The sequence below is a fragment of the Brienomyrus brachyistius genome, chromosome 23 (assembly GCF_023856365.1).
Source record: "Brienomyrus brachyistius isolate T26 chromosome 23, BBRACH_0.4, whole genome shotgun sequence".
Lineage (NCBI taxonomy): Eukaryota > Metazoa > Chordata > Actinopteri > Osteoglossiformes > Mormyridae > Brienomyrus > Brienomyrus brachyistius.
The window spans coordinates 8,955,482-8,976,805 of NC_064555.1; the positions used below are offsets into that span (position 1 = coordinate 8,955,482).

The 21,324-nt window shown below is 42.9% G+C and overlaps 1 protein-coding gene across 2 annotated transcripts in view; it reads right to left on the reverse strand.

Moving 5' to 3' along the window:
- elmo1 (engulfment and cell motility 1 (ced-12 homolog, C. elegans)) overlaps positions 1–21,324 on the reverse strand; it is a 293,132-nt gene that overhangs the window by 132,616 nt on the left and 139,192 nt on the right. The gene's annotated exons all lie outside the window — the stretch shown is intronic.

Here is a 21,324-nt window from a genome sequence, read left to right on the forward strand (position 1 = left end):
GGGCTCAGTTCAGGGAAGTTACTGTCACACATTGGATCCCTGAAATAGAATGAAGTTAAATTAAATGATGCGTTATTTGCCATTTGTATAAGTAGGAGTACAGGTGAGATGGAATGCTTATTTTTGCAAATGTCATCCTGCCTTCCTTTGAGACACACACACACACACACACACACATATTCAGGTGACAGCTCAAGAGCCCACAGGTCACATCAATCTGGCGGCCCCAGGATGTGACCAAAATGTTATTCTGAAATATGCCATCATGGGAAATGTGTCACTGGTTCTATACTGGTTTAGCCTCAGGATCCACATCATTCCTCAGTCGTTAGGTCACAACCCTAAATTTGTTAGTATTTGTTTGTTTGCTTGTTCGTTTCACCAAAACAGTGGGAAAGCGGTAAAATAAAAAAAAAAAAGAATTCCAGGACCACATTCTGCATCTCGGAAGTCTGACATTACAAAAAATTTTCTTTTTTTTCTCACCACCACCCAATCCATGAGCCAATGAAAATGATTAGCCCACCAGTTAAGAACCACTGGCCTATGTGATATACTTATGCACGACTGGGTTGACCTGGATCGAGCCTCCGGAAAGGAGCTGACTGGGGTCAGAGGCACCCTGGATTAGCAGGGAGCCACCAGGAGCACCAGAGCACTTAACCTGATTGCTGGAGCGGAGATGTGACCTTGATCATTGAGAATAACAGGGTGACAGTTACTTCCTTTTAAGTCGTGATGATACCTGTGCATTTACACACACACAGACGAGCCTTATGATAGTTTTGACTTTGATGGACAATGAAGGCGTTATTTTTTTTTTTATTCTGGTCTGGGTAGCAGGGGGGCCTGGAGCCTATCCCAGACTGCACAGGGCCTTAAAATGGGATATACCCTGGATAGGATGCCAGTCCATCACAGGCTACACCTATTCATGATGACAAATGAATGGTAATTTAGAGAAGCGATTAAACTAATTGCATGTTTTTAGATTGCAGGAGGAAACGTGCATGAGACGGGCAGAACATGCAATCTCCATACCTACTGAGTGGAGGTGAGATTTGAACCCACAACCTTGGAGTGTGCGACCACCAAGCAACCCCTATATTACATCACCAATATTTTCCAATTAAATAGTTTTTGGCAGATCTAAAATAACAAAGGCAAATTGATACAGTTGTGAAGAAAACGTGAGGCAAGATTTATTATCAGTGAAACAGTGTAAGATATGTTCTACATTGCTTAGTCTGTGTATTCTTATGGGTTTATTTGCTTGCATCATTTTTGCCTCATTTCCAGTATATGACATTTCAGGTTCAGTAACTTGTTACAGTGTGATCACTGTCAATGACTGGCAATGATTTCTCGTCGCAGCCCCGATCCACAGTCCTTGAGCTTTCCATATCTTAATTTTCCTTGTGTAAACCCCCTGGTGGTGGAACAGCTGTCCCTAGACATGCGGCCTCTTATACCTTCCATTTTCAGAAAAAGATGGAAAGTTTCAATGCAGCCCAGTTTGTGTGATATTTTCATTCAATTATATTCGTTTTCTGCCACTGTATCCTTGCAATACACTTTGCTGTTAAACACTTCAGTGGTATTTGATCTGCCATCAGCTGATTATCATCTATTTACCACATGTTTATATATATATAGAAGTCTTGTAGTCAAGTAGGTTTATTGTCATACTGTCCATATTTAGAAATACAGTGGTACAAAATTACATTCCCCCAGGACCACGTGCATCATACAAACAGCAGTTGACAAGGGTGGTGGGGAGGGGGGAGGGCTTACAGTACTTAAAGTGCAAAACATGGGGGCCAGAGACAAACCACTTTGTGTCTAGACTGAAACCCTCCATAATGAGAGCTTCTGCAAACACTTAGAAAACCACCACAGGATTATACTGGTGCATTTAGATGAAATACTTCTGCTTGCAATGCCCTCAATGCACAGGTCTGTTGTATGGGAGGGGGCGTGTCCCTTTCCTGGAGTACGGTGTGTACTATTCAGGCTTGGCATTCTTAACAAATGATGTTTGTTCGGTCTGCTCACCTTTTTTCCCCTCTTGTACTCTCTGTTCTTTCTCATGTTGGGGAGGAAACATTTCCTCTCGCTTGTTGAGCCCCGTGCCCATCCCCTTCTTAGCTTCGACTCAAGTTTCCTGCTTTTGAAAGGACAGAATCTCTTCTGGTTCGGGGCAAATGAGAACACTGGCTACTTCAGCGACATTCCCACTAGGCGTGACGAACAGGTTGTCAGGACATCGCCGTCACTCAGAGCAGAACCATCTACCTTTGATCCTGTGCTCCTCTTCTCCATCACACCAGAGTTTGATATCTCCATGATCTTTCTGAAGGGATGTGGTTAGATGCTCCTCTCCCTGAAGGCAGATGAGACCTACCAAAATGGCTTTTCATACAGTATCTATGTCCAGAATTAGCAGAGAGGAGAAAAATGTCCACACAGGGAATAGTTTTGTATGTCTAAAAGTACATCTACAGTACTGTCACAAAATCGTAAAATAAAAAAAAATGGCATGAAAATAGTGCATGTATGGGCAGGTGGGTGGCCTCGCACCATAAGGGTTAGGGGTTTGAATCTTGGACCTGCTTTGTCTTTGTGGAATTTGCAAATTCCCCCCATGTCAATTGGGTTTGCAGTAGCCGCTCTGGATCCCTGCTGCAGTCCAGTGCATCTGAGCTAGTTGGTATCTCTTATAAAGTGCCTACAGGGTGTGACTGTGTGCAAGTGTGTCGTGATATGGACTAGCATTCCAAACAGGGCACTCGCCTGTGCACATAAAGCAACATAAAGGTGGGAAAACATTGCAAATTAATGTTTCAGAGAAGAAAAAATGAAACTCAAATCTCTCTTACAGCATGAGTATGTGTATATATATATATATATATCACACACACACACACATACATACCGGCATGGAAAAAATTAAGAGACAGTAACACAGTTTTTTGTTTCGCTCATTTCTCAATTTTGGGGTGTGGGTCTGTGAATATGTTTTTTTTTTGCAAACTGCAGCCTGGTTCTACTGTTTCTCATTAATAAAGGGCTTCTTCCTTGCTTTATGGGACTTCAGTCCTGCTTCTAGGATCCTGTTTCCCAATCCTTTCGAAGGTCACTTAATGTCATCCTCCGATTTATGAGGCACTGTTAGATAACTTGACGGTCATCTCTGGCATAAGAAAGTCTCTTCTGCCCTCTACCTGGCTGGTTTCTGGTTGTTCCCAGTGTCTCCTGCTTCACATTATTCTGCTCTCTTAGAGCCTGGAAGCAACATGCTGCTTAGTATAGCCTTCTGCCAGCCGAACCAATAAAATTATGAAAAGAAATGATTTGTTGTTTATTTTGCCAAGATATGCTAAAATAGTGTGGACAGATTTGTTGGTACCCCTAAAGAGAATGTTTATCCTTGCATCTTGTTTCAAACTAAGTATTTAGCCTTAATTAGTATCACAGGTGCCTTCAAGCTTTTCATCAGCCATTCAGCCTATTTAAAGGGAAAGAACATGCTACTGCGTTTGGTATCATTGTGTGCATCACACTGAACATGGACAGACATAGCAAAGGAGAGAGCTGTCTGAGGAGCTCAGAGAGAAGATTATAGATAGTCATGTTATGGGTAAAGGCTGTAAGACCATCTCTAAGCATCGTCATGTTCCTGTGACCACAGTTGCCAATATTATTAAAAAGGTTCATGGGACTGTAGCCAACCTCCCAGGACTTGGACACAAGAGGAAATGCAAGCCCAGGTTTATCAGAAGGACAATGCGGATGGTAGAAAAAGAGCCAAGGACACCATCCAAAACCACTGAAGCTGAGCCCCATGGCCAAGGTACGTCACTTTCTGATCGCACCATCCGTCGCATTTTGAACAATAATAGGCTCCATGGAAGAAGACCCAGGAGGGGTCCACTACTGACAGAAGAACAAAAGAAAAGAATGAAATTTGCCAAAATGCACATTGACAAGCCTCAAAGTTTCTGGGAGAATTTCCTTTGGACTGATGAGAAAAAACTGGGGCTTTTTGGTCAGTCATATCAGCTCTATGCTTACAGAATGAAAAATTAAGCTTTAATATAAAAGAACGCCACACATACTGTGAAACGTGGATGGTGCTCGGCTTTGGGGCTGCTTTGCTGCATCTGACAGAGGGAATCTTGAATCCCTGCGTCTCAAGGCTACCCAGGTATCCTGGAGTGGAACATGCTGCCCAGTGTCAGAAAGCTCAGCCTCAGTTGCAGGTCATGGGTCCTCCAACAGGATAATGACCCAAAACATGCAGCTAAAAGCACTCAAGAATGGCTGAGAAAAAAAAAAAAACATTGGACTATTCTTTAATGGCCCTCCATGAGCCCAGATCTTAATCTTGTAGAACATGTATAGAAAGATCTGAAAATTGCAGTAACTCACCATGCCACAAAACACGTTTCCACTGCCCCAGAGTTCAATGGCGACGTGCTTTACACCACACCATCCGACACCTGGAATTGCGTTTGGTGATTTGATGCTTGCATGCAGCTGTTTGGCCATGGAAGCCCATTCCATGAAGCTCCCAGTGCACAGTTTTTGTGCTGGGGTTAATGCAAGAGGAAGTTTGGAACTCTGTAGATATTGTGTCAACAGAGCATTGCTGACATAGTGACACACTATGTGACTCAGCACTCAGCAACCCCGTTCTGTTACTTTACGTGCTCTATCACTTCATGGCTGAATTTCTGTGTTTCCTAAAGGCTCCCACTTTGCAATAATACCACATATAATTGACCATGGAATATCTAGCAAGGATGAAATGTCACAAACTGACATTCTTTACATTCTTACAACAAAGCTAGTATCCTACGACAGCACCACGCTTGTATTCACTGAGCTCTTAGGAACAACCCATTCTTTCACAATGTTTTTAAACCTTAGTGCATGGCTGGGTGCTTCCTTTAATACACCTGTGGCAATGGGTCTGAATGAATCACCTGAATTCAATGATTAAGAGGTGCAGCCCAATGCATCTGTCCACACAGTGTATGTGATGGAATTTCCTGAAGTTCGCATGTATACAAGGGTCAACATACAGAATGGTCTATGCAGTATTTGACATTCCTGCTTTCGTAGGCTTTTGCAACAAGATCCTATAGTTGATTGTCTTCAGAACTTGGTTAGTGATGTTAGGCTACTTGGTCTTTCTGTAAGCCACACAGTGCTGTCTGATGGATGGCATTTTTCACACTCCTTTTAAGAAGATTGTTCTATTTTCTGGCTTGTCTTTCTGCTGTCTTTTCACCTTTGTCTCTCATCATCATTTCACTCCCAAAATTCATGGTTAGTAAATACTTTCACGCTTAGTTTTAGGCTTTCTAATGGTTTAACGGCTCAGGTCCACTTGTGGCCTGTGCAGCAATGACTAATTAAAGATATATGCTTTCATACAGCAGACTTTGTCTCTCATAATTTCAAATAGTAGACCTATATTTTTGGTTTCAGATTTTAGCCTTACATTTTAAAGCTAAACTTTGTAGTATTCACTTTACTCTGGTTGACTCTGAAACCTTGAAGTTAACATGTATAGCTCTTAGTATTTTATATACTTCAAAATATTTAGTGTATGTAGGGCCCCAAGAATGACTCTTCCTCAGGGCCCCCCGGCTTAATACAATCCTATCCCTTGGGGTGCCTGGAGGCAACACAGCCCCCTTGGATGTTCACACTGTTGCCCCCACACAGCAGCTTTGCCAGAAGAGAAAATGCAAGTTTGCAAGGTGTCTGCAAGCATGCCTCGGCCCCTTGATCCGGAGCTTAGCCCTGCCAACAGGCCAAATACCCCGCTATCTCCCATCAGAGAATCCTGTAGCCCCCCCCCCCTGCACCTTAAAGCTGGAGTGCAGGCTACCTGTAATAATCTGACCCTCTAGACACCTAGTTTAAAGACACTGACTACCTGCAGGGAGGACTTCAACTGCAAGCACAGGACCATGCATGAAGGGACCGCTGGCAGGGCTGCCAGGGAGGTGCAATACTGCTAGGCCTTAAAGGTCTATCCATGTCCCGGGCTGCGAACCCCTATGGACACAAACCTCACGCATCCAAGGTCACAAAGCCAGGCATGAAAGCAGAAATAACCAGACTGACAAAAATATACAAATTTGTGCGGTCTACATGCATTTACCAACTTTGATTAGAAAAGTATTTTACACAACTAAAACTATTTTCTGTTCTTTTGGATTGACTTATTCTGTGAATAAATCATAATGAACAACCTTCCAATGATTAAAACCATCTTGCATCCATTTTGGGTTGTTGTGAATAATGTAAATGTCAAATTTGTGTTTCTCCAACTGGTCCCACATTTCCCATGGCAATGAATGAGACAGAATTGTAATTAAAACACATGTATCTTTAATATCTTTATTTCAGATACAGGGTTTTCAGCATAAATATTTAACTACTTCTAAGGTATGAAACTTTATTTAACTGTGAGGGGTATGAGTCACGATATGTTGTTTGGAATTGGATGAAACTATGAGACAGGGAGCAGACTGTACAGGATCATGTGTGTATGGGGGGGGAGGGGGGGCTGACAGAGCCTGCGCACCTGCCTCTTTTGCCCATACTTGAAAGTATCTCTCTTTAAAGGCACGGAGTGGCCTTGTAAAGTTTGTATGAAAGGCCTTGAGCACCAACCCCTGCAAACATCTGCCTGGGAGACAAACGTGTCTTTTGGTGAGATATAAATTAAAAAAAAAAAAATTCCTGTGAGTGAGCTGAGGTCAAAGTCAGGGCAGAGCAGAACCGTAGGCAAGTTTAAGACGAGGGAGCGAACAAGGGCAAAGAGGCCCGGTGACCCAGCTCATTGTGCTTGGACTCGCGGCAGAGTCCTTCCCAGGTGACAATGGCATGCTTACATATTCAGATTTCAATTGATTATTAACGTAGATTTATATATATATAAAGTTTTGGGCAAGAAAAGTTGGTCATGGACAATATGCACTCATTTTATATTCCCATGGACAAAGAAACATTTGTCACTGATTTAATTGAGACCTGTATTTTTTTTTAGTTTGTGGAAAATATAAAATAAATTTAATTTAGCTGATGCTGAGGGTTGGAAACAAGCACCCCATATGTTGTTTGTACACACTATGATCATCTGTGCATGAAATTGAATAAGTACAAGCATTGGGCCTAGTGAATGGTATGTGATTGCAGCACAACCATCACTGATCCACCCCCCGTGCTGCATTCTGGGAACAACAGTCTGGGTGGTAAGCCTCTTTGGGGCTTTTCCACACCGTCACTCTCCCGGATAGTGGAAAGACAGTGAAGGTGAACTCATCAGAGAACAATATACTTCACGTTGTCCACAGCGCAAGATTTGCACTGCTGGCACCATTGAATCTGATGTTTGTTACTGGCCCGAGAGGCCAAAGGTTTGACTATAGCAGCCAGACCATGAATATTGACCCTGTGGAGTTTCCCAAGGAGCAGTTTTAGTGGAAACAGGAGAGTTGAGGTGCGCATTTAATTCTGCCATGAGATCGGCGGCGGGGCGGCATGGTGGTGCAGTGGTTAGCACTGTTGCCTCACACCTCTGGGACCCGGGTTCGAGTCTCCGCCTGGGTCACATGTGTGTGGAGTTTGCATGTTCTCCCCATGTCGTCGTGGGGTTTCCTCCGGGTACTCCGGTTTCCCCCCACAGTCCAAAAACACGCTGAGGCTATTTGGAGTTGCTAAATTGCCCGTAGGTGTGCATGTGTGAGTGAATGGTGTGTGAGTGTACCCTGCGATGGGCTGGCCCCCCATCCTGGGTTGTTCCCTGCCTCGTGCCCATTGCTACCGGGATAGGCTCCGGACCCCCCGCGACCCAATAGGATAAGCGGTTTGGAAAATGGATGGATGGATGGATGGAGATCGGCAGCTGCGATTTTATGTTTTCTGGATACAATCCAGGTTAGTCTCCGGACATCCCTTTCAGACAGCTTAGTCCTGTTGGATGTGGTCCATCTTTCATGGTGCTATGCTGACATTACCCTGGATACCATGGCTCTCGATACACCACAAAGACTTGCTGTCCTGGTCACAGATGGACCAGCAAGCTGTGTACCAACAATTTAACTCCTTTTGAACTCTAATGTGTCTCCTATTATGTTGTGTAAATTGTAATATTTACAATGTACAGCAGTGTTATTGCTCTGCTAATTCAACCTTCACACTCTGCTCTTACTGATGGGATGTGCAGTCAGTGAAGATTGGCCACCAGGCTGCCCATATATAGGCGTGAACCTCAAATACTATTGGGCAGGTGTTTCAGTTTCATTGTCCAGCCCCTGTAGTTATGCTGTAGATTGCCTTAACTTAATTAGACAAATGTAATTCTGAGAATGTTCTCAGTAACTGTATACAACAAATTATGTTTTGCATTTTTAATACAATCATTTGCAAATGCAGCAGAAAAGCGTGATTTCGAAAATCATTTTTGACGACTGTCATCCTTCAGCTCCCGGTCATTCTGGATCCTTTGTTGTCTTTGTCTTTGTTGTCACAGTGGCAGAAGACAATTACTGGCACGACCCCTGTACTGGTATCGCCAGGGGCAAGAAGCGAACTGGCTGCCCAGATGGCGAGCAGACAACGCAAGCGGTCAGCTGATGGCTGCGAAGGTTTGTCCCGGCCAGAAGGAGAGAGGGAGCATCTGCACACAGCCGTCTCAGACAGACAGGACAGTGAGGCCCAGCTGCCAGCAATGAAGCCATCATTGATCCTACTGCCATTTGTTTATTGGTGCACTTCTGAAACAGGGAAATATTATAATATCTGATAACTGTGATTATGCAGCCCAACAATTTGCCCATCGAAAACACATGGATCTTTCATTAAAATTATTTATGAGTATTATATTATATTACTTACATTATTTATATTTATAATTGAGAAAGCCGGACCAACATGTCCCAGGAGTAACTGGGGTTAAGGGCCATGCTCTTTCCAAGGACACAAAGAGCCACACACTAAATCCCAGTACTTCTCTGATTTTTGAAATGGGAGTAATGTGATAGTTTAGTCATTTTAAATCAATTTTAACATATTGGTGTTTGGTACTCATTCAGAAACTGTTGATGTATTAAGGTCAGGCCTGTCTCCCAGGGGATGTGGGGCAGGGTTATCACCTAATCTAGGCCAGGAAGGACACTTTAAGCTACTTCAGGATTTACAAACTACTTTAAAACTGAAAGGCCTCTGTGCTTGGTTAAGTAGTTCAGTGCTTCTTGTACTTTGACAGGTTTGTTCCCTTGACTGAGAGACACAACTAACTGATTCACATTAACATTAGTGACACGTTCATGATTATAGGAAGCTGACCAATCAGCACACAGCAAGAACTCCCAATGCTTCGGTGAAATTCGAGGTGTTCATTCAGATTTTGGGATTTATAAAGGAACAAGATAAATAAAAGGTAACGCTTTACATTCAGTGCACCTTCATAATGCATTCATAGAACATTCATAAGCAGCATGTAACATCCTAACATACCTTAACAGCTTTAATATACATTAGCAAGAAACATCACATGATTATACAATTATAATGTTTGCTATTATTATATAATGTTTGTTATTAATGTATATTACAGTATATCAGGGATGTTAGGATGTCAAGGTATATATAAATGTTTATGAATATTTTATGAATACTTAATGAATACATTATGAAGGTGTACTGAACGTTTTATGAATGCAATATAAAAATATTATGAAGTTGCGGTTAATGTAAGGCGCTATCAGATATAATATAACCTGAAAAAGCATGCACATTTACAGTAAGAACAGCACAGCAGTCGCACAAACGTTTTGGATGAAACAGAGAAAAGTGACATCTGAAGTTTAGACAGAAATGAGCATCTAAGTTGCATTTACAGTTAGTTTTAGCACGTGGTGAAATGCACATTAATAAATACAGGTACGTTTTCAGTGACGTTACTTTTAGGAATGGAACTTAATGCCAGAAAATCCAGGACCCTTACCAAAGCAAAGATGGAAAGAAGAAAGTCTTGGTCCACTTGCTGAAGACCAACATCTACTTTGGCAAAAGCATACCTGCTCTTGGAATGAATTAAATGGCAAGGTACTTGGGGCTTGCATTCTCTTGGAAAGGAGTGGTCCACCTGAACCACACTGGAGACCTTGAAGGAATGTTAAGGGAGACAACATCAATATGGAATTGGTCCCTCCATAGGCATCAATATAGAATTGGTCCCTCCATAGGCATCAATATGGAATTGGTCCCTCCATAGGCATCAATATGGAATTGGTTGCCCCTTTGCAGGTATAACAGTTGCCACTCTTCTGAGAAGGCTTTCCACAAGATCTTGGAGTTTGTCTTTGTACATTTTTACCCATTCATCCAAGGATCATTTGTGAGGTCAGGCACTGATTTTGAAGAGGAAGGTCAGGTTCTCATTCTCCATTCTAGTTAATCCCAAAAGGGTTTGACGGGGTTGAGGTTAGGGGTCTTTGCGGGTCAGACAAGTTCTTCCATACCAAACTCACTGAACCATGTCTTTTTGGACTTTGCTTTGTGTTCTGGGCACAATCATACTGGAACAGAAAAGGTCCTTCCCCAAACTGTTCCCACAAAGATGGACGCATAGAAAAGTCAAATGTCATGGTGTGCTGAAGCATTAAGAATTCCCTTCACTGGAACAAAGGTGCCTAGCCCAACCTCCTCCACCAAACTTTACAGTTGCCACAATGCAGTCAGGCAGGTAACATTCTCCTGGCATCTGCCAAACCCAGACTCATCCATGTGTCTGCCAGACAGAGAAGTGTGAATCATCACTCCAAAGAACATGTCTCCATTTCTTCAGAGTTCAGTGGTGGCGTGCCTTATTCCACTCCATCCGACACTTGGCATTGTGCTTGATGATCAAAGGCTTTCATGCAACCATTCAGACATGGAGGCCTATTCCATGAAGCTCCCAGTGCAGAGTTTTTTGCTGGAGTTAATGCCAGAGAAAGGTTGTAACTCTGCAGTTATGAAGTCAACAGAGCGTTGGTGACTTTTATGCACTGTGCACCTCAGCACTGGGCAACTCCTCTCTGTCACTTTACATGGTCTGCCAATTTGTGGCTGAGTTTCTGTTGTTCCTAAACGCTTCCATTTTGCAATAATTCCACTTTACAGCTGACCATGGAATATCTATTAGGGAAGAAATTTTGCAAACTGACATGGCAAAGGTAGGACCTTATGACAGCACCATGCTTGAATTTAGAGAGCTATTCAGAATGACGCATACTTTCATAAATGTTTGCATACCTGGATGTTTGATTTTATGCACCTGTGGCGATGGTTCTGAATAAAACACCCGAATCCAATAATCAAAAGGTGTATCCCAGTGTTTTTTGTGCATGTAGTGCATGACTGACACTTGGTAATGCTCTCAAGGACACCCTGAAGAAGCAGAATGTGATCATTCGCCAATACATAAGAAGCTGGGTTCAACCTCAGTCAGATACACCTCTGGCATAATTCTATAGCCATATCAGTGTGGGAGCTCTGGGCCAACCTTGCTTGGCGGTCTCCCTGTTGCTAACCCGGAACAAGTGCTTCAAGAAACTGCTTCAGTCAACTTCAATAGGTGAGGCAATCAGAACACTGAATGTTCAAGGTCACCCAACAAAGATTGAACATCCCTTGCAGAGTCGGATATGAAGTGGTGATGACCCCTGCAGAAGCACGATATCAGTGCAGAGAACAGTGGGAATGGGCTGTGGATGGCTGGGATCTGTAGGGGAAAAACAGACAAGGTGACATGGGTGGCAGATCCAAGTAAAGTCTTCCCCTGTATCCATCTATATGGGATCTAGAGAGGCCTCCTGACCATGAGCTGTAGAGAAAGAGGGAGGAGCCAAAGGGAAGACATCAAATTGTGCCTCGGCGCCAATGAAGGAGTGGAAATGCTGAACCCATAATTCCTTTACCTGCATTGTTCTTTAAGCCAGACCTGGTCGCTGTGAAGGGAACAATATTTGCAAACTTGCAGGTCTCCATGGCGCGGGGCTTGACCTGAGACCTGAAAAGAGAAAAATGCGAGAAAGCAATTTCGCAGTGGACACCAGAAACAACCTTAATTAATACACCCCAACTATAATCTCCTACAGTCGCTGACCGGTTCCTGACATGGATTCAAAGCCATTAGCGTCACGGATGGCCAACACGATGGGCGCGTCTGACTCATAATAATGTCACAAAGCACTGCTCTTTCCTGACTGTGGGCATTAGCGCCTTGCCACGAAGCGGCATGTGCCAAGCATCTCAGTAATATACGACAATTAGCCAAAATAACAGGCTCAATAGAAATGTCGCTACGTACAATCAATGAAAAAAAAAATCATAACCTATTATTATTATTTAGCCTATCATTATTGTCACAGGACGAGGTGAGCGATCGCGAGCAGAGAGCGGCGATCGTGCGGAAGGAGCAGGCAGGCAAGCGGGATACGGGAAAATGGGGGTTTAATCGGGGAAACTGGAGCAGGTCGGGAAACAGACATTGACAACATCAAACATCAATGACGGACGAAGGACTCAGGTAAGACACGGACTGAAATAGACAGGACTGAGCAAATGAACTGGATACAGCTGGGTACAAATCGGGAGAAAACACGTGGGTAATCAGGGGGCGTGGCACACAGGAGGAGCGGACGAGCCGGGCATGACAATTATCAAGGGAAGTTTCGCTTTTGAGCTGGGCTTTCTAGAGGGCGGGGCCCAGTGCACCTGCACCGGTTGTATTGCCCTAATGATGCCTCTGATTAAGGTGTCCATATTTAATAAATAACAATGTAAATTTGTAACTTGGAATTATTTATGTGACAAGGTTCAGTAGAAGCGAGAATGCCTGGTACAAAAATGATAAGCTGATCCATGGATTCAACAGCATGTGTACCCCTTTTGGCAGAAATTATGCATATACATGTTCTTTATATATCAGTGAAATGAAGATGACTACACATTTAATTGTTTTCCACATAGCTGTATATCCATTGGTGTGTTATTTAAATGGTTTGTATAATGTAGTTACATTTTTTTAAATAAAATCAAAAATTCTACTGTATTGTTTATTTCACCTGCGACTCTGATTTGTGATATTGCATTGCATGTAACCTTCCTTCAAATTGTTAATGGCGTAGAAGTGTAAATTTTGACTCAGAGCCGTAGCCAGAAATAAATTTCAGGGAGTGTCTGACAACCCGGGGGCGGCATGGTGGTGCAGTGGTTAGCACTGTTGCCTCACACCTCTGGGACCCGGGTTCGAGTCTCCGCCTGGGTTACATGTGTGTGGAGTTTGCATGTTCTCCCCATGTCGTCGTGGGGTTTCCTCCGGATACTCCGGTTTCCCCCTACAGTCCAAAAACATGCTGAGGCAATTGGAGTTGCTAAAATTGCCCATAGGTGTGTATGTGTGAGTGACTGGTGTGTGTGTGCCCTGCGATGGGCTGACCCCCCATCCTGGGTTGTTCCCTGCCTCGTGCCCATTGCTTCCGGGATGGGCTCCAGACCCCCAGTAGGATAAGCGGTTTGGAAAATGGATGGATGGATGTCTGACAGCCCTATCGTTAGGGGTCCCCCTCAGTAGATTTTACTACCTGTCAATGCATCAGCTTGGGTTCCAAACTTCCGTAGTTTGTGGCCAGGAAACATCATCTGAAAGAGACACCTGACGTCTCAGTCGCCACCTGGCACGAAAATGTCGATAGCTCTGGCTGCTGGGTTTCCTGATGAGTCTTCGGCAGGGGGGCCACCAGCACCAGGCCAAGGTGCTGACCTTTGAAACACGATCAATGGTGTTGCGCCCCAGGGGTTCGGAACATTTTCAGCTACTGAGGGGGAGACAGGAAGCCCCAAGGAGCAGAAGGATGAGCTAATTGCTTAAGTTGTCGCTACCCTACTGGTTCAGCTGCTGGTACGAGAGGCTGCCTCGCTGAGCCATCGGGGGGGCTTTTACTGCCGATAAACACCTGGGGGTGTTTACTGTACATCTTGAGGGTGACATTTTAGGATGAGGCCCGCTAAGTCGCACTCTGTAGCATTTTTAGAAACATTTCCATTTCTAAATATTGTTAACCCTTGGTTCCCTGATTATTGAACTTGCATTTCGCATGATGTGTCACACTACAGCTGTATCTGTTTTTGTAATGGAAAAAAAATCTTTCCTGCTTATGTTCTGGAGACCATAATGAAACATTTCAGCTTTATGTCTATGTACTCATTTGCCACAGTACCAGGCAGGGTCTTTCACTTTTTAAAAAGACTAATTGAGTCCTTCTGACTTAATTTAGGCAAATTTCATAGCGCTTGCAGGTCAGCCCCTTATTTGCATGTAACTATAACATGATTTCTGTTGAAACGATGGAGCGTTAATGAAGAATGTCGTTCGTAAGTCGAGCTGTTTAAGTTCCCTGTTATCAAACTGGAGTGGAGGGATAGTGTCACACTAAGAACCATAAATAATTTCAAAGCAGGAATTTCAATAAGATCCTTCTCGCTGCCATGTAGTTCCTTAGAGTATCAGTGTGTAGCGCTGCTTTGCGCCTCGTATGTGAGAAAGGCTGTTTTTGGTGAGGAATAATGTCATAAGTAGTAGTATTTGGATTTTGTGCAACAAGCATTGTGTCTTGTTTGAAATGACAGCGAAATTAGAAAGAGGTGGAATAAAACCCTTCCGTAATCCGAAGCCATTTTTATAATAATTTGGTTTAATAATTTGATTGAATTTTAATTAAATTTGAAGTCTAGATAACATTCTGTATTACATACTTGCCTGTAATGCTAGGTCAAAGCTGATAGTTCTAGCCTTTCCTGGCTTATATAAATGGATATTTCTTATCGAAGTGCTGAGGTTAAATACCCTAGTTATGGGCAAAATGTCAGCAGCCCTGCTGGGGCCAGTGACTGGCCCAGGTCCTTAATTAAGAGGCCTCCCTGTCATTAGGACAGCTGATGACATCTGGGAATCAAAAATCGATATTGGTGATATTTTCACGGGAAACCCATTATCTGTATATGAGTCAAATGAGTTTTCCATCACTCCCCCCACCACTTTCCCAGGCACCCTAAAACTTAAACTCCTCCTATGTCTCTACAACAGCCTTTTAACAATCTTTCATATTAAAGAAGAAAGGCATTTCAGACAGGCGACCACTCTACTGAATGCCTTCTTTCATCTGTGGCACTTTTTAAAACCCTAATATTGTGATGTTAAGGGGTTTTAAATAACAAAAGTGAAAACTATCTGTTGAGAAACCCTCTTCTGAAAGCCCTGGCCTATGCTATGCATAAGGAATTTTCAGACTAAAACGGATCAGCTGACCTGTGACAACATGCTCATGGAAGCATGTATGTCGCGGTATCTCCCATAATGGACGTGGTGATTTTTACGGGAATCCGGCATGCCTGCTTCCTTACCCTTTCCTGCGGAGCCCGACAGCTGCATGAATGCATGGTGCAACCCAATGTGAGACTGCATTAGGAACTTACGGTCCTATGTGAAAGATGCTGAAGAGAGATGTGGGAGGAGTTGATAAAAATGCACCTGGCTATGTTAGTCTACCTCCTTTGCTCTTGGTCATGCAAATCAACATTGTAGTAGTAATGAAAAATGTATGTGCATGTAATGCATTTGTGAATGGGGTTGCAAGTTGGAAACTTTCCATGGGAATTAATGGGAATATATGGGAATTAATGGGAAAATTCCCAGAATTTAGCAATCATTTATGTATGATCTATTGCATGCATTACTGCTTTGTGGGTCTGTAAAACTCCAGTTTCAGGCTTGACCAAATAGCTGTAATATACAATACATAAAATGACACCTCTGGTCAGGACCTAAATGTATGCTATCGGCATTTCACACAGACATTGGGTTTGTTCCACGTTAAAGTACGCCATATGTGATGGTCAAGCAGTTGGTGAGCTTTTAATTTGGAAACACTCCTTGAAGGGAAGACAGCCAGCTTGGGAGCCTTTGAAATAATGATTCGATTAACTTCATCGGGGAATGAAAGTTTAAATGGCATTTCATTTGACAGGAATATTAGCCAGGGGTAATTTTGGCAGCTTTGTAGGAGAACCGCCCGCAGGTCCCTGCAGGAAGAGCTGCTATTTCGGGACGGGTGATGAAGCTAAACCCAGAGCTCGCTCACACGAAACCTTCTGATGTTCTGGTCAACAGCAGGGCTCATAGAACAAAGGCTGCTGGGAGCAGGTCTTCACGAGGTTGGGGGGGACTGGGGCAGGCTCAGAAAATGTGCAGAAGGCCAGCGTTCGTGGCATGGATATCTAGCTGCTTAGACAGTGATGGATCGCTCTGGAAGGGAATCGATGTGGCGCGTGCTTACTGTGGACCGGCATAAGAAACGGGCTTTGATTTGCTGGCAAAGCCTGCTCCTGCCCAGCGGTTTCCCTATTTAATTAAACTCTCAGTGCAAAAGTAGGATGAATGTTGTACACCCTGTCCAAATAATGATGTTAGGGGTTTGACTCTCAGTCTGTCAAACTCATTCTGAGCTCGCTCTGGCCCACCTCGTTGGCTTATGTCAACCGTTAGTATTTTTATGTCTGGATGCTGAATTGTCGTCTGTTTTTTTTTTTTGTCCTGAAAACGAAGCACAAGAACCAAGCAGAGAAATCAGATTGACTGAAGTCAAGCCTGCTGTTCTAATTCGGCCTTGTGTGTTTTGCCCATTAATGAGAATGACAGTTTTTAATAAGAGTCCCAGGGCTCATGTGACACTGAGGCCCGTCTCACCACTGTGCCCGTCCCACATTCGCCTCAGGCTCTAATTAATATCTACTCTGCGGTTACGTACTGCACCCGAAACAGGGAACGGTTTTGACGGGCTGACAGGCTGCCATCATGGAGCAGCGGGATTTTTAATTTGCATTTCATACCTAGTTTAGCCTCCCGTAATGGGAATGAGGGCGATGTGGTACAGGTATGTGCACGCTGGTATAAGCTGAAAGACTTGCATCCTACCGTATCAGGTTGGAAATAAGTAGCCAGAAACACCTTCTAGATTTTCTACATCTATGATTTGTATCACTAGACTTTTACATTTTGAAAATTGCCAAATTATTTATCCCTGTATGTCTCTTTTCTGAGATAAAGTTGGTAACGCTTTACATTGACACTTATATTTGGTAACACTTTGCATTGACTGTACCTTCATAAAGCCTTTGATGCATTCGTAGAACATACATAAGCAGCACGTAAGTACACCATAACATCCTGACATACCTTAACAGCTTAAATATACATGCTATTATCATATAATGTTTGTTATTAATGTATATTAAGGCTGTTAAGGTTTGCTAGGTTGTTATGGTATACTTACATGCTGCTCATGAATATTATATGAATGCATTTTGAATGTGCGCTGAATGTTCTACGAATGTATTATAAAGGCATTATGAAGAGCGTTACCAATTATTTTTGTATTCAGAAATGCCTTTATAACACCACAGATGTGATAGACAAAACATCATGCCTTTTGTGCAGCCTTTTAATGAATGAGAGTGATCCTTTGTAAAGTTCAAATAAGCTAACTGGTTTCCCACGCAGGGCGCACCCCAGCCTGAAGGTCATGGGCTCAAATACTGTGGACGGCAGGTTAATCGTATCACTGTCTGTGTCTTGATCAAGGCCCTTAACCCCAGCTGCTCCTGGACTGCTGGACACCAGCTAATTCTGTGCTCTGACCCTAAAACTTGTTCTCACCTGCATATATTCATGCGTGTCTCTCGCAGAGAACAAGTTGAAATAACTGAAACCCACCTAAAACCTCCACAGGGATGAGTAGAGGACTGCAATTCTATCAAATTCTATTCTAGTTTCTCCCTCAAGTCTGCCCATATAAAAACATATAACAAATGAAGAAATGAGTGATAGAATTAAATATTTCATTAACGAAGTGTAAAATGGGTAATCGTAAATGGGACGTCTCGGTGCTTTCAGACAGGTTATGTATATATCTGTTATTTTTGGGGTGTTGATGTTCCTGTTTCTTCATCTGTCCTGGTTCTAAAGGACGTTTTTTTTTTTTCTCCCTGGTTCCTTACCTACTCTACCATGGCACAATTTGTAGAACCTAGTGTTAATCCATATATACGGGGCATTGCAATTAGGAAGTCTGTTGAACTAGATCACTGTTTTGTTTTGTCTGTGTACAAGCCAAGGAGGACACAAAAGGAAGTAAAATGACAGGGTGATTATTTGACAGTGTGTTACAGGACACCATCGTTTTGACTGAGACAAATGTCAAAGCATCCCTTATAAATCTGAGCTATGGCCTGAGTTGACCCTGTTTCTTTTGGGCGACCTACTTTCAACAGGAGGCCTCATTCTTATAATCTTCCTGTCTCAGTTTTCCAACAAATGAAAAATAAGGCGGAGCAACTGTCAAAGGAGGTCAAACAATGATGTTAGGCCTGCCGGTCCTTTAGACAAAGACTACAAAACCTTTGGCGCTTTACAAAGTTCAGTCACAGTCATTGTGGTTGCAAAGTCTGAGACACGTTATAACAAGAATGTAAAATGAAAGATCAGGTTAACATTATCCTTAAACGATTCCCATATTCTACATTATCAACTGCCATTTCCATCAGATAAATGATGTAAATATAATTTGCTCAGTCATAATTCTGGCCCTGTCTGTCACGCATTTTCCAATTCACAATGGAAATACAGGTTCATATTATATTTCTGATTGATGTCTGACTGACTACATCCATATACAACCCAATTAAAAAACATTTAGAAGACTAGAACAATTAACCGGTTCGATTTTGCCCACATTTGCACCACTGAAGAGATTAAACTTCCTTTTTAATGGCAATAATAAAACGTTTCGTAAGAAAAGAAATTACTTCACATGGCAATAAACCCACTGAGAAAAATAAGTGATGGGGACATCAATTCCACACAAAGACTATTCAGATTTCAGGTTGATGGGCAAGACTTACAAACTTTAAAATATATTCAACCAGTTGAGAGTACAGATTAAAACACGAAAAAGTCATAGAACCTCATTGTGTTTTGGAAATGTGTGTCATCTGTTTCAAAATTCAATCTGCTCTGCAACTTGTTCTTTAATTTCTTCTGTCTGGCCAATAAGAGGCTTCTAGACCACAAACCATCATCCCCGTGACCCCAGTAGTGGCCTATAATGACAAAGGGTATTAGCTCAATGTTTCTTCTTACTTTGACAAGGCAATATTTCATTATATTTCTGTTCACAAGATGAGGGAACTTTGGCAATTCTGACCGGGGTTTTATTTTTCAAATCGCAAAAGTAAGCACATTCATCCATCTTATAGCTGTTTCTTCTGGTTGGGGCTGGGGAGACCCTGAGGCACAAAGCTAGGGAAACCCAGGGAGGGAACTAGCCCATGACAGGCCACACAAGCACACTGTGGACACTTACTGTGATGCCAGTTCACACAAGTTCTGGGACTTCGGGAGTATCTAGAGATCCATACAACACAATGAGAAACTCACACACAGTGCAAGGGTGGTAGTCAAATTCACAACCCAGGGGACAGGGAGGTTGGGTGACAGCACAGTGCTATTCACCAAGCCACTGTGTCACCCTCAGAAATCACATCTAAAGCAAAATACAGAAGCAGCAGTATGGCTGACAACACACATGAACCTGCTCTGCTAAAGACACTCCCTTATGAGGTTCAATCACAGTCTAACAACTACTTTGAAGTGGATTTTAAATGTCGGCTGTTAACTTTGACTTTGGCTGATTCGAGCACCTACTGAGTAGAATAAATGCATGCTCTCACTAGTTTTATGGGCTGTGATGAACTGGCGTCCTCTCATAACCCCCTTATGTCCTCTGCCTTGTGCCCTATGTTGCTAGGGATGGGGTCCAAGCTCCTCACACCCATATGTGTAAAGCTATTGAGAGACTCACTGTTAAAGCTGTTTACGATATAATACATACAAACAATGGAAGACATTTCAGTGGGAATGGTTAATGGTGAAAGTGAACAATATATCTAATCATTGTTGTGGTTGATGTCTTATTTCAATCAATAGCTTAGAAGCCCAGTCGATAGCATCATTTGACATGCACTAAACACTGTCATATCCCTGCCCGTCTCCAGCCTGTTAAGACACGCCTGTCCCTCTTGTTTTGCCTGTTGTTCGTAGCCCTTGTATGGAAATCACTCCCAGCTGGCTCTTGTTACTTCCCTCGTATATATTAAGTTCCATATACTGTATATGTGCTTCCCAGTCCTGTGCTCCCCAGTCCGGTTATTGATGTCGAACCCTCTTGTTGCCTGTGTCCTTCTTTGTTCCACTCCTCCCATTTTACCGTAGATCCCTCATGATCTTGTTTACTTCCGATCTCTGTTCTTTGAGTTCAATAAACCCCCTTTTGTTTCACCACATCACCTGCCCATAAGTCCTTCCTTCCTTAAGACAAGACAATTTGAAATGTATTTTTAAGGGAACGTGTGGCAGTCAGAGGCACCAAGGGCTGAAGTAACAATCTCAGGTAAGCAGCCCGTCCTCCCCAAGGAAGGGGGAGCTCACCTGGACCTGATGGAGTCGCTGAATGGTCGGCTGGAGGGGGTGCACACGCCCAGCACCAACTCCCATCTGCCGGGGGGTTTTTGTTTTTCTGATGCTCCTTTGTTTCCATGAAAGAGCCAGTCCTGTCTCTGTGTCGTGTTTCGATTAATAAAAGCACCGACTGTGAGCGCTGGTGCTTTTTGTGGATACCTGCCCACTAAGTAACACATGAATCACTGTTCTCCTTTCATTACCTTTCTATGGCTGGTTTGAGTCACGTTAAAACCGAGCATTAATGAAACTAAATGCTAAAGAATGGCTCGCATAAGATGTCTGAAGCTTCAATCTGCAACACTGGCACTATAATACATGCACAATGGTATATAATAATACAGTCATGAAGTTCTTTTTTATTCTTTACATAATAAGCCTCTCTTGGAGTTATGAAAGAGGCCATTTAAGGAAGTTCAATCTCGAAGTTGTTCTGAAAACTACGTAAAATGAGCGTTTGCTCAGGACAGACGATAAACTCCCTTCACCATTGCTATTTTTCTGTAGCGCCTTGGACCTGGGTAATAGCGAATGGCGAAATGAGAGCAGTAATAAAATATTAAACTGTGACACAAATATTACATGATAAATAATGACAAAGTATTGCATGATGAAAAAATATACATATATATCGAGCTTCAGCTTTGGTGGTGATTAGCTGTAATTTGTGATGTTCCCTT